Raw genomic sequence first — 13,264 nt, forward strand, 5'->3', positions numbered from 1 at the left:
AGACGCTATGCCACAGCAGTGCCCCATGGTTATGTGACTCTCTCGCTCTTCTCTTTTTCCCTCTCTCTCTCTCTCTTTGTGAGTCTGAGACCTAAGCCTCTGTAACAGCCAACTGCTAATTTGACAGGTCCCAGTGGAGAAGGGATATTCTGCAGGTGAGTCCTTTTGACCTTGTGGCTAACTGTGTGTGTGGATGTGTGTTTATAAGCATGTGTGTGGCGTTAAGAGCGTGTGTACACAAGCGAAGCTCTGTTAGCTGTATTTCTAGAGGTAGTGTTCGTCTGACAGGCGGCCCATATTAGATTTTGTTGGATTTTGAACTTTGCTGAGGCAACACTACCTCCAATCTGTCTGTGTCAATCAGATCAGCCAAAATATAACAACCTGTTATATGAGCTGAAAATATCATTACTGCTTATAACAGCAACTTTTCAGTCTGCCAATTCTCCAATTTGTCAGAAAAGGCTCCCGGATATTGAATGAGGTGTTTACACATGCTGCATATAGTTCTAATTGTGTTAAATGAGTTTTTGGTTTATATTGAGTCAGATATATTTCCTATATCCACACTCTTTCCTTTTCATTTCCTTTGTCACTTTCCATTTGTACTTCCATTTACTGTTGTAAAATGCTCTGATTGGTCGCAACATCTAGAAAATCTCCTATTTGAAATGTCTAGAGTTGGTTTAATTGTTGCTGTCACACACAAAAACCTTGTGTCTCCAAATACAGGACAAAAGTACAGGAGAAGGGAAAAAACCTTAATTGTCAATGAAAAGATTTTATTCCAAGTCATTGAAGCATTTTTATTGGTCCATTCATTGTGAAATTTAGATTTCACAATTTAGGAACATCTGGCAGATTGACATTATGTTAAAAAAGCAAATAAAACAAATTAGAGCACACAATAAAAAGTGATTTGTTCAAAAGCTTGTTTACATATGATTTCTGCAATGTCAGTATTGCAAAGTTCAACACTGCAATGATAAGTATTAAACAAATCTTATGTAGCCCTTTTTATTGTGATACAATAAAAAAGTTAAACCTATGACAACATTTTAAAAACACTTCATTGTACATGAAACTGAATCAAAATAACAGAATGGCGAGAAGGTCCACAATGAAGACGTGGTTTTATTTCATCAGTTGTGGGGAAATAAGATGCAGTTTCTTTTTCAAATTTTATTTCTCAAACAAGATGACATCATTATGCTAATATTGGCTGAAATGTCTCGGTATTTAGCCTGTCCACCATTTGCCTTAATCACAGCTTGAACTCTGTCTAGCATCAAGTTCCTGCAGAAATGAAAAATCTACTTTCTTCCAGCCCTGAGAGAACATTCAACAGTGTGCTTTTGTATTTTCTTTTTTCAAAAGTTTTTAAAACAGCGGCGTGTTTGAATAATCATTCAGTTCATTTTTAGCATAGGCCTGTTCAGTTTTCAGTTCTGATTCCAATATATATATATATATATATATAGTCCAATATGTCATAGGAATCAGAATCAGCATGGAAAAAATTGGTCTTGGGGCACAATAAACAGGAACACAGGCTGTTGACAAGTATTCACATTAGGGGACTAAGCAGAAAAGATTCTGAATTTGTACAAATGGTGATAGGAGGAAAAATAAATAATTCAGAATAAATAAATGTGTAAATAAGTATAAATTATTGAATGTTTATCACGTGATAAGGTCATTAAAACACCTATTAAAGAACTTCTGGTCAATTTTGAATTTCTTTAAGTCTTTTTAATGTCTTACTGTTGACACTTCCTTCTTTGTGGAGAAGCTTCATAAAAGCTTCACATGGCAATATGTCTTTAGATGAATAACTGAATAATAAGCCTAGGGGTTAAAGGGTTAATAATATGACACTACTTCTTTGACTCTTTTTCAGATGCAGAATTTCTCAAAGTGAGTGAAGGCATATGATTAATAGTGAACAGATACATATACAATGTAACACCAGTGGTGGCATCTCTGCATTTCTGTGTCAGGAAACATTGTTGCTGCATGACTTTTAAAAAGTGGAATATGAGTTAGTGATGTAGAATTCAGAATATGTCTCATTTAGGTCAGTGATTTATTTGCATGGCACTTATTCTGTTGGTTTATTGACCATGAACTGTTCTATAATCCTGCAATTTTCAAGATAAAACATTTCATATTGTCTGCTCTTCAGTCATCAGTAAGCCTTTATCCTCATTCCTAAATGGTTTGTTGGCTGACCACCATATTTCTATGACAAAAATAAAATACAAAATGACTAAAAATAAAAAATATTTATCGGATCTCTGCAGACACCCTAGCCCTCTAGACACACACAAGCACACACAGGAAAAACAAAACCCAAAAAAGTGTTGTATATTTAAAATATCACTTTCTCTACCGTTACTGTTTATTCCCTGTTTACTGACCCAGTAACAGATTCATACAGATTCATGTGGCTGTTGAACTACATTGAGATAGCTGTATTATGCATTGACAATTATAACATCAAAAAACTGTCAATTCTATAAAATGTCTTAAAATCTCTTTAAAATTGGAGTGTTTATTTTACCTCCTGGCCAATTTATTTTAAAAACAAATACCGCTTAATACCGCCTAGTACCGCTTAATGAATCATCATATTTTACACATCTGGACTTTATAGCTCTCAGCAGTTTTTTAAACAAACTAAAACATATAGAACACTAGAAAATTGTCATTTCAAACTTAGAAATCTGTATGTATTTTACTGGCTAATACATTGCACATATCATCCACCAGGGGGGCGGAAAACACGTATCTGATTTAATTTTCTTATTTATATAATGAATTATTATATATTCAATGTATTATTGTTGTTATTTTCAATAATCAATACTTATTTAAGATAATTCATTATTCAGTTATCACACTGATGTTTCAAAGGTCCCAAAATATTAAATACTTGGCTTTACATGGCTAACTGAATCAGTTAAGAAGAGTCATCCTTTTGAATATAATTTACAAAACTGATCCAGTTTTAAAATTAGAATCAAATCTTAAGAGCTGAGTTCGTTTGCGACTAAAAATTGCTGTGCAAAGTCAAGGCTGCACTGCACCCAGTGCTCTTGGACAGTACTTTGGGTGTGTGTTGTGTTTCCTCACACTCTCAGCTAGGTGAATCCACAGAATGAATCAGTCACTCTCAAGCCTGCAGCTGAGACTAATGTATTCCATGCAGTGTCTTCACTTTGTCACAGCATTTTAAAAATGAATTTGTCTCTGGTTGGCTGAAGAAAGGGGAAAACTGGCATATGAAGCGGCAAAAAAAAATCTCATCGTTCCAGCATAGGCCTCTACCTTCAGTAGAACATGTTGTTCTAATATTACAGATAATTCCAGAAAGTGAAAATGACATCGTAAGATTTAAAGGCTTCCTTCTTCTCTTAGTTCTTCATGTGCTGGCTGGCTTCCTGAACGGAATGTGCGTTTGCTAGTGTCTTTGTACTGTTAAAACGTCTTTCCAGAGGTTTTGTGACAGGTCTGAAACCAATTATCTTATTCATATGATTTAAACTGGCAATCCTAACTCAAATTCTCAGACTTTTTTTTTTACTTTATGACTTTGCTGCCATGGTACCCATGAATGCCAACAGTTTAAAGGTTTCTGATCATTTGTATTCATTAGTGAAGAATTAGACAGTTGTTATGGCAGTCAGTGCTTACATAAGCTGCCATACTGAAAGGCCTAGCTCTGAACCTAGTCTTTATTTTGTCCTGTGCACAGAAAAATGGATCGGGAGTTTTATTCACACGTTGAGGTCAAACACCATTCAGCCAAGAGCCTTTGCAAAGAATAGAGAAGACGCTGAATCTGACCCTATGACACTCTGATGAGTCAATGCAAAAGACTCTGTGCTGTGAATAGACTGTACAAATTGTAGTTCAGCTTGTGGTTTAGTATGTGTGCAATGCCCTCTGCTGGCAATGGTTAAGAGTATTCTTACGTAGACTATGTAAACCTGTGGCTGCTCTGTGAGGCCTCAAGTCTAGTCCTACAACTAATTCATACAAATTTGGATGCAAGTCTTTCATTTCGGCCTAGGCCCTAGAGCGTAGCCCCAGCTTGACATGAACAGGACACCATTCAGCCACATTAATAACGTGTCCTTCCATCCCACACAAAACCCAAAAGATGGAGCATCCCAAGACTGAGAAGACAGATCTGACTGAAAAGACAGATGCTTTCCGCATTCAGCCCCCAGTATTTACCCTTTGGGGTTTTTCAAATCAGGCCTTTTTAAACAGCATCCCAGCACAGGCTAAACGCTAAACACTCCATTCGGCCAGCTAATGACTGCCTGCATTCTCCACCAAATGCTCTGCTCTTGTTGTTCTGTAATCAAGGCGTAATTTCCTATTTTTGCTCTCTAAGCACTAATCCTATTTGAGGATTAAGTGTAAACATTATGTGCGGCCTGCGCCATTCTGCTGCACTGACGCTGAGCCCTGTAAATATGCGCTCCCTTTTACGAAAAAAGCCACAATTTAATTGCCTCGAATTCACCATTTTCTTTACAAATGGGCCGTATCGCACCACCATGCTGTGTTTACATGGAACAGGCTTGACCTCTTGTAGGCGCTGATTAATCCTGAAGCAAGAAAAAAAACAACAGAATTAGGCTAACCACACGTGTAATGCTAATTTTCACCCTCTGTCTCTGTCTTTAGCTATGTAGCAATTTGATCACAGTCTCTTTTTGTAACTCTCTACCTCTCCTTCTATCTATAAATAAGGAGCAATCCTCAAACACAGGGATAAAGGGATGCAGTGAAAGGTGCGGTGAGATTTAAGTAAATATAAAAGCCAGGATGAGCACACCACCGAATTGTAAGTAAACACGTCGTAAATCTCCATTTTCTTCTGATCATGCTCTCATACAGTAAGCAAGGAGTGACAAATGTGCAGAGAAAACGGAGGAAATCCCACCAGAACACTGATTGCTTGCCTCCTTTGGCCGAAAAAAACACTGTTCTCCTGGGTTCTTAATGTTTAGACTTGATCGTTCCTGACATTTGACTTGAATTTCAGGGAAAACTCAGGATTTATTAAACTATTTTACATTCAGTGCAGATTCATCATTGTCATTTGATTGATGTCCCCAGTTTAAGACTTGTTTAAAGATTGTTTTACATTGGAATATTCAACCATTAAAATCCAAAAGGTCCATTTCTGGATGCACACTTTAATTCCTCACTCTTATAACTATGAAGGACATATGACAGAAGAATTGGGACACTTGCTTTTTTATTGTTTCCTCTAAAATCAAATGAATCAAAAAGAGTTTATTCTGCTTTTGTTGGGATAACTGTCTCTACTGTCCAGGGAAGACTTTATTTATTAGATTTTGAAGCATTGCTGTGAGGTTGCTGTGAGTTGCATTTAGCAACAAGATGGTTAGTGAGGTCAGGATGTTGGATGATCACCACCCCACCTCATCCCAAAAATCCAGAGAACACAATTCCACTGTCTTTATACCCCTCAAGCTCACACCTGGCATTAGGCATGGTGCCAGTAGGTTCATGTTCATCTGCTCCTGATACATAGTAATAAAGGTCACAGAGCATAAGGGGTTAAATGACATACAGTGACTAAGTACATTTACTGCTGAAGTGGGTATTTATTTTGAACTATTTCAATGGCTGCTTAGGACTTCTGTCAATGCCATATATTTACAGAATAATTAAAATCTCTAAAACTATGAATCTCTGTTAGAGATTTTCACCTCCTAGGTTCCAGTTTTTCATCCTGCTACATTTCTGAAAACTGTTTCAGTGGACCAGTATGCACCATTCAGTGCATGGCTCTTAACAGTCACAGCAGTTCATGAATGTAATATGAATAGTATAATTCTCAAAGCTACAGATTCATTAAAGCAGAACAGGGAAGTGGGATCAGAGTGGACGCTGGGAAAGAAGGAAGCAGCCTAACCTAACGCATCCCATCTGGCCTTTCTCACATCCCACTCAGCTCATCTCTCTCACCCTCTCTCTCTCTCTCTCTCTCTCTCTCTCTTTCTTTCTCTGTGTATGAAAGTTTGTACATTTCATGTCCCTCAATGGGCCTCAAACCTAATCTGTAATTATGACAGTATCTATAGCCTACACGCACAGACAAAATAAAACAAAACACACATAGAGACATAGTTTGTAAACTTTATTATAAACTATATACTATATAAAAAATAGGCATGAGGGATGTTACCTATTGTCATTGGGAACTGTCAGCAGAATCAAATCTTGAAAGATTCTCTGACTCTACAGACCTTGAAACACACATTAAACATAGGTCCCCTTAACAACTGTCTAAAGATCTGAAAACAAAAGTAATAAATTCCCACAAGAGAAGAAAAAATAGCACATCTTTTTAGCCTGCAGCTTCTAAAGTGTGGAATTTTATTAGGAATGGCAGTTAACAAGAATTGTGGAAGCCAAGATGAGATGTTAAAGTCCAAGACAATGCTATGAGAGAACTGCTCATATGCTGATAAGAAAGGCATATCAAAACCCTTATATGACTGCCAAGAGTCAGCAAGGAGCTAAGTCAAGAGGGTGGTGCACATTTCCACTGTGCAGCATTGCTTGCACAAGCATCATTTTTAGATTTTCAGATTGGATTAAAACCGATTACATTAAATTAAATGTTAAGCTTCTTTTAAAGATTGTCTTTATCTATTGTCTAGTTTTTTTGGACATGCAAGGTTTTGTGCATATATATATATATATATATATATATATATATATATATATATATATATATATATATATATATATCCCCAAAATTGTTTATACTCCTTCTCATTCATGAACCCATACCAGGATATGACATCAATGTTGGTCTAAAAGAATTTCACTTCACTCTAACATTGCAGTGGGCTGGCTGCTGCTATGCTTTTTGGCATGTGCTCATATGAACGGCTCTGGATTTATGGTACTTTTCACTGCACCAGAAGTCTGCGGTGAAGCAAGCATCCTGCAGGACAGCTCAGGCCAGACGCCCATCACTGCCAAGGCCAGAGTAGTGGTAAAACCAGCCTACCAGTAATGTGTGGAATACCAGTCAACTACAGGTTGCATTCTACAGCTCTATTTAAGGGTCTGCCTAATTTTGAAGTCTTGTTGCATTAAGAAGTGTATTTTGTCTTTTTTTGGTCTATCTGTACTTTAATATCTGTCTTCAGTATAATGTTTGTTCTTGAATCATTTCCTGTTTTTTGTTCGCCTGTTGTTGTCTGTGCTATAAAAAACAAAATCATTGTCAACTTGGAAATTATTGAGAAATTATTTCAGTTTAGTGTTTAGGAAACTCACAGTTCAAACACGTGCATAGAAAATATCACACACTACTCAGCCAATCAGATATGTGCATTATTGATGAGCACTGCATCTGGAGTGAGTGAGAGCAGTCAAGGAGAAGTTAATTCATATGGAAGCTCAAAAAAAAGTAGAGTGTGAAAACCAAGCTTTTAATAAAGCTCTGAACCAGTGTGTCTGATGAGTTCCAAGACTGCAGGAAAGCAGATAGCAAGTTTAAGATATCAAGCAGGACAGTCGCAGTTACACATTTAAAAATATATCATTCTCTTTTGTTTTTAGATTTTGCTTGAAATGAGAAAATAACTTTTTAGAGTTTTTTTTTTTATATAATAATTCCAATCAGTGTAAAAACAAATGAGTATAATTATTGTTGAAGCATACTGAATTGTACTTGCACTTTGATTTTGAGTTGTTGACCACATCAAATGTTGATATAAATACTATATCAACATTTTGGAGTAGTTGGTATGGTGCAATGGCTAACACCACTACTTGCCATTGAACTACTACACCATGTGGGAGGCTGGAGTTTAATTCCTGATTTGGATGACTATGCTGCGCTACACCAATTGGAGTCTTTGGGTAGGGCTCATAACCCAATAGTGGTCCACGTCTGTAATACATGTAACCTTGTAAGCCCCTCTGTATAGGAGTGCCAGCTAAATACCCTAAATATAAGCTACTAGGCTCCTTCAGTATACAGGACAGGCTATATCATTATGTTAAGTTAAACATTATGGTGCCTCAGACCTTGGCTGAAGGAAATTGTCTCTAACTGGACCTAATTGAATTTTAATGAAATACCCCTGGTCTGGGAATTCCCTCTCACATGTACAGATATGGTTTAGCTTTACAGTAAATGTATATTTTTCTTTAACAATATGGTATTTTCACCTATTTCTCCTCTGCTGTTGCACTGGAAACATGGTATAAGCAGATGGTCATTTGCTCAAAAGAGAATTATTTTTAAGTAAGTCCATTATGTGTTCTTTCAAAGGATCATACACATATCTCTCCCTGCCTCTAGTCCATACATAAAAAATTTTAGAATGATCTGTTTGTATGTGTGTACATATATGTGTGTGTGTGTGTGTGTGTGTGTGTGTGTGTGTGTGTGTGTACAATTACAGTAAGAGGTAGTTTTTATTGTGGCAGTTACATATATAACTGCTCCTGATTGTAAGGTTTAAATGTATTATCAAGACTGTCCTAATGCTTAATCTTAATCTTCTTACTATAAAATATTTTAAACATTTTTAAGATTTCTGACTGAGCGTAATTGACAGCTCAACAGCTTAAAGTCAGTAAACAGCACCATCTAGAGCACCAACCGAGAACACTGCAGTAGATTACACCACACTGCAATGAGTCGGCTCCATCTCGTGGTGTCAGTCAAATATAGTTTACAGAGAAAACTGTACATCCATACTTACAAGCAGTAGTCTCTCTCTGTCTCTCTCTCGCAAAGTACATGTTTATCTTCACGGGTCAATGGATCAGTAAAGTTGTGCTTTTGGTGCTTTTCATTTCATTTCTCCTGTGTTTACATGTTAGATCGAAATGAAGAGTGTTTCAGAAGGTTTTGCCAGTGTGGTTTCCAAAGGCTTTCTGAGCTGGAAAATAGATTTCCTAACAAGGCCAATCAGTCCTTCATGCCCACATCCACAAGACCCTGGCAGTCTCTATATGCAGTTGGCTTTGCTGGTTAGGTTACAGTGTGCTGTGATTACATAATAACATAATACACAATATCACTTTAAATATCACCCATCAATCTCAGCTAACTATAACATACAGTTCACTGTAAAGTAACTCCTGTGGAATCTACAGTGTTACTGGTAGATTAGTTGACAGAACAGTTGTACTGTACTGTAAATGTACACTAATGTACAGTGCATCATTTCACAGTAATTTCACCTTAAACTGATGACAATAAAATCACAGGATCTGCTGTAAAAACACAGAAGGCCCCTGTATATGTACTGCAATACTAATTACAGAAGTTGTTTTAAAGGTTAGGTCAGTTATTTCATTTTTCACAACTGCAGCTAATATTTATTCAGAGGAGGATGGCTTCTCCTTTTGAGTCTTGGTTCCTCTTGATCTGAGGGAGTTTTTCCTTGCTGCTGTTGCCACTAGCTTGTTCAAAAGAGGCTTGGACCTGAATCTCTGTCGCTTAAATTTAATTTGAATTCAATTGAATATTTACTCGCTGATCTATTACTGTAGCACATCAGACCCCACTACCCTGAGTTACATTTTTCTAATGTATCAACTGTCAAAGCCATATTGATCTTCTGCTGCCTGCTGCTTTTAAACGTAACATGTTTACAGACATTCCTGGTTTTTAGATTTTATATTTTTAGAGAATTTCTGTGAATTATATTAGTTACTTATTTTCAGGAGCTCACTGTCTATTAAACAGTACATTGTTCAGAATGGACATCATCTTTTAGAATTACCAGCAACATGAAAAAACATACTATAATGTAAGTAAACAGTAGCTTACCATAAAACTACAATCATTGTTTATAATGTACATATTCAGTGTACAATATTCACATTTGCTGGAGCAAATGTTATTTAGAATGGGTACACATAATAATTCATGCAGATATATTTTTACCGGTGTATCATAATATTTATGATTATTCAACACAAGTAATGTTTATCACGACCAGGTATCATAATCAACATTAGAAGAACACAACATCACCTGAATGTGACCAATCCAGGGAAGCAACATCAAGGCTGGTTTTGCCGATTACTGTGCAGGCCTAGGTCACACACCTGTTGCTGCATGCATGCACAAATTCACACCAAGTGTTTGTGCTAAATGGATTTGAGTTGCCAGGAGACGTAAACAATTATCCTAATTACATAGCAACAGGCAGCCTTTCCATAGAAGTGCTTGGATTTGGCTGATGGATGAATTAATAGCAAGTGACTACTAGACACACAGATCAAACAAGGGCAATCAAGGAGGAATCCTGTTGGTGTTTTCTCTTACTCAGTTCATGTTGTTTGGTTTGGAAATTCAGTTCTCTCAACCAGACAGAAGCTTAAATAGCAGCACCGTAATTACCTTCTATTGCATGTGGCAAGACGCTCTGCATATGTGGGGAGACTGTTTGTGCATGACATTGTTTAGTCCTGACTTTCAGGAAAATCGTGAAAACATGAGCAGCTCTCACATCCTTGTTTAAACCCAACTTTTACTTGATGTTCTTCATGGTCCAACAAACATTTGCATAGTATTATACAAAAGATGGGTTAAGCAAATACATACCTAAATGAAGTTCTTAAAATTGCTGTTCTTAAAAATGAATCATGCTGGAATAATGCTGTGGCTTTGCAATCCCTCCAAGGAAATTTCTTCAGGATGACTGCATGGAGGCTTCTTGGGGCCTGCCAGAGATTTCAGCCATTCTTCATTTTTCTCTCTCCATTAGTCATTAGTGAAGGGTAACATGTAAGTTAAATATAGTTTGACCCATCAACACCTGCGTCTGCGGGCCCCACGTATCCTCACGTTGCCCTAACACACTCGATTAGTGGCCGTCAGCACTTTCACGCCGTCAAGAAGAGAAGGAATGTTTCACATTAAACATCTCATCGTGCTTCAAAGGTAGGCAAGTGCTGTGGAAATCTGAAAAGCACGAATGTAATAGGGCTGTATTTCACATAGTCCGTTGGCTGGTTAAGGGCTGTAGCCAAATATCCCCATAAACACTCTACGTTTGGCTTGCATTTCATAACTTATGTGCAAAACTAGTTCTACACGTAGTTCTACACATCTTAGATTCTAGATGTTTTTGTTGCTGTAAATGTACCGAACACGCAGAAATTCTCTTTACTTGGTTAGGGTAAGGGTAAGGTTAGGTAGGGGATTAGAATTAGGTTTAAGTCTATTAAGTTTGCCTCTTAAACAGCCTCTGGACTGCCAGTGGGTCGAAAGCGGTAATACAAACGTCTATTTCCACAGAATAGTCCCACCAGTTTGTACAGAAGTTCCTGTAGTTACCGAGGAAAGGTAAAGGTGCAAGTAATTGTTGCTGTACAATGTACAGTGAAATGTGTCCTCTACATTTATCCCATCTATGGTTGTGAACACACACACAAGTGTACTAGGTTCAGTGAGCACACAAACACACAGAGCGGGGGCAGCCAACTCCAGCACCCAGGGAGCAGTTGGGTTAGGTGCCTTGCTCAAGGGAGGAGACAATCTTAACTCCCCCACCCCCAATTCTTACCTACCGGTAGTTGTGTTTATTGGTTAAAAAGCAAACCATAAGACACATTTTCTCACTCTAATGACAGTAAAATAAATCATCATATATGACTGACATATCCTGTATCCTCCCCATTCCACACTATCACACTGTAGTGAAAAGCTAAATTATGAAACTGAAAACCATAGAGATGTCTTTTAATGCATTTTGCTGTGAACCCTTCAAATGTGAGTGTACTGATTTGTAATTAACTGTTAAAACCACCTATCACCTGAAGAGGGCGGTAGAAGCAAAATCACATCAATACCTCTGCAATAAAAGGGAGGAGGTCAATTAATTTCCTGCAATTTACCTGCCAACTGTTCCACCCTCATCACTGTTTATCAAATACACAGATCAGCCATAAGATTAGTACCACCTGCCTAATATTGAGGTCACACAAGGTTCCCCTTGTGCTGCCAAAACACATCTAACCATTCAAGGCATAGACTCCACATGGCCTCTGAAGGTGTCCTGTGATATATGGCACAAAGACAGATTCTTTGCAGCAAGTTCTGTAAGCAGGACTGCTATATGAGAAAGGGGGAGGGGGTCTTAGGACAATTCTAAGGGCCTGTGACTGATAGGGACCCAAAAAGATGTATTAATTGAGCATTATGGCAGAATTGTTAGAGTTGAGGGGCCCAGTGTTATGTCTTTTTATAGGGCCCAATGTCCCTGGCAGCGCCCCTGACTGTGAGTCATAAGACACTGCGCGTCCGGCAATGTGACTATTGCGCATGTGCACTATTCTGAAATGATATATTGTTTATGATATAGTGATAGTATAATGATATAGTGTTTCCAGTTGTGCTTATTGGTTATAAATCACACCAGAAAACACATTTTCTTACTCTAAATAAGTAATCGATGAGGTAACAAGCAAGGTAACTGTTTTATCCAACTCAAAGAAATATTCTGAATGAACAAATCATTAATTTAAAGCATTTGAGTTAATACGACTAGTTTAATTGCTCGTTATCTCATTATTTATTTATTTATTTATTGTGTTATTATATTTTACAGTGAGTGTTGATTCTCAAAAAAGAGGAAAGGTCATTGCCGAAAGGTCATTGTTTTTCATGTTTTAATATCCCGTGAAAGTTAACTAATCTTGGTGGTTGTGCATTTACACTACCATCTGTGAGTAACCTTTACCTACTAGGGTGTTTCTTTAGACATCTTCACACATACACTGCTCCGTTTTGCAGTGCAGCCTGCAAGGCCTTCACAAAGCGCTTCTGGTGTCGCTTCCTATGGACATTCTTATGGTCGGCCAGCAATACCTGTCAGGGTAAAGATCAACTTACTTGCACTAGGCAAGAGAAAGACTTTCCCATCACTCCTGATGGGAGAATAAGGGACAGCAAAAAGACTTCCACTCCGATTTACTAAGGGAAGAATTATCATCAACATTACTGATCCTATTCAGCTGAGTTTCAGAGTGTGATGCAATGCAGGCAGCCAGAGAAAACCAACGCTGCCAAGCATGAGGTCACAGGGAAAGGAACAGTGGTGTCGTGTGATCACACACATTCAGCGCTGTCACATAATATTTAATGAGGAACAAATAGCAGTGTTTTTTTAAAACTGCATTTCCTCTCTTACTGGATCGAGTAACCCGCTCAACAAAAACAGTCTCGTGT

General features: G+C 37.6%; 1 long non-coding RNA gene across 1 annotated transcript; it reads left to right on the plus strand.

The window, feature by feature from the left end:
- Positions 1-31: 31 nt before the first annotated feature.
- On the plus strand, positions 32-6,935 carry LOC140551397 (uncharacterized). The gene is made up of 3 exons (XR_011979256.1): positions 32-155; positions 1,901-1,917; positions 6,903-6,935. It is a non-coding gene; the product is annotated as an uncharacterized lncRNA (long non-coding RNA).
- Positions 6,936-13,264: the final 6,329 nt, after the last annotated feature.

This window comes from Salminus brasiliensis, chromosome 3 (genome assembly GCF_030463535.1).
Source record: "Salminus brasiliensis chromosome 3, fSalBra1.hap2, whole genome shotgun sequence".
Lineage (NCBI taxonomy): Eukaryota > Metazoa > Chordata > Actinopteri > Characiformes > Bryconidae > Salminus > Salminus brasiliensis.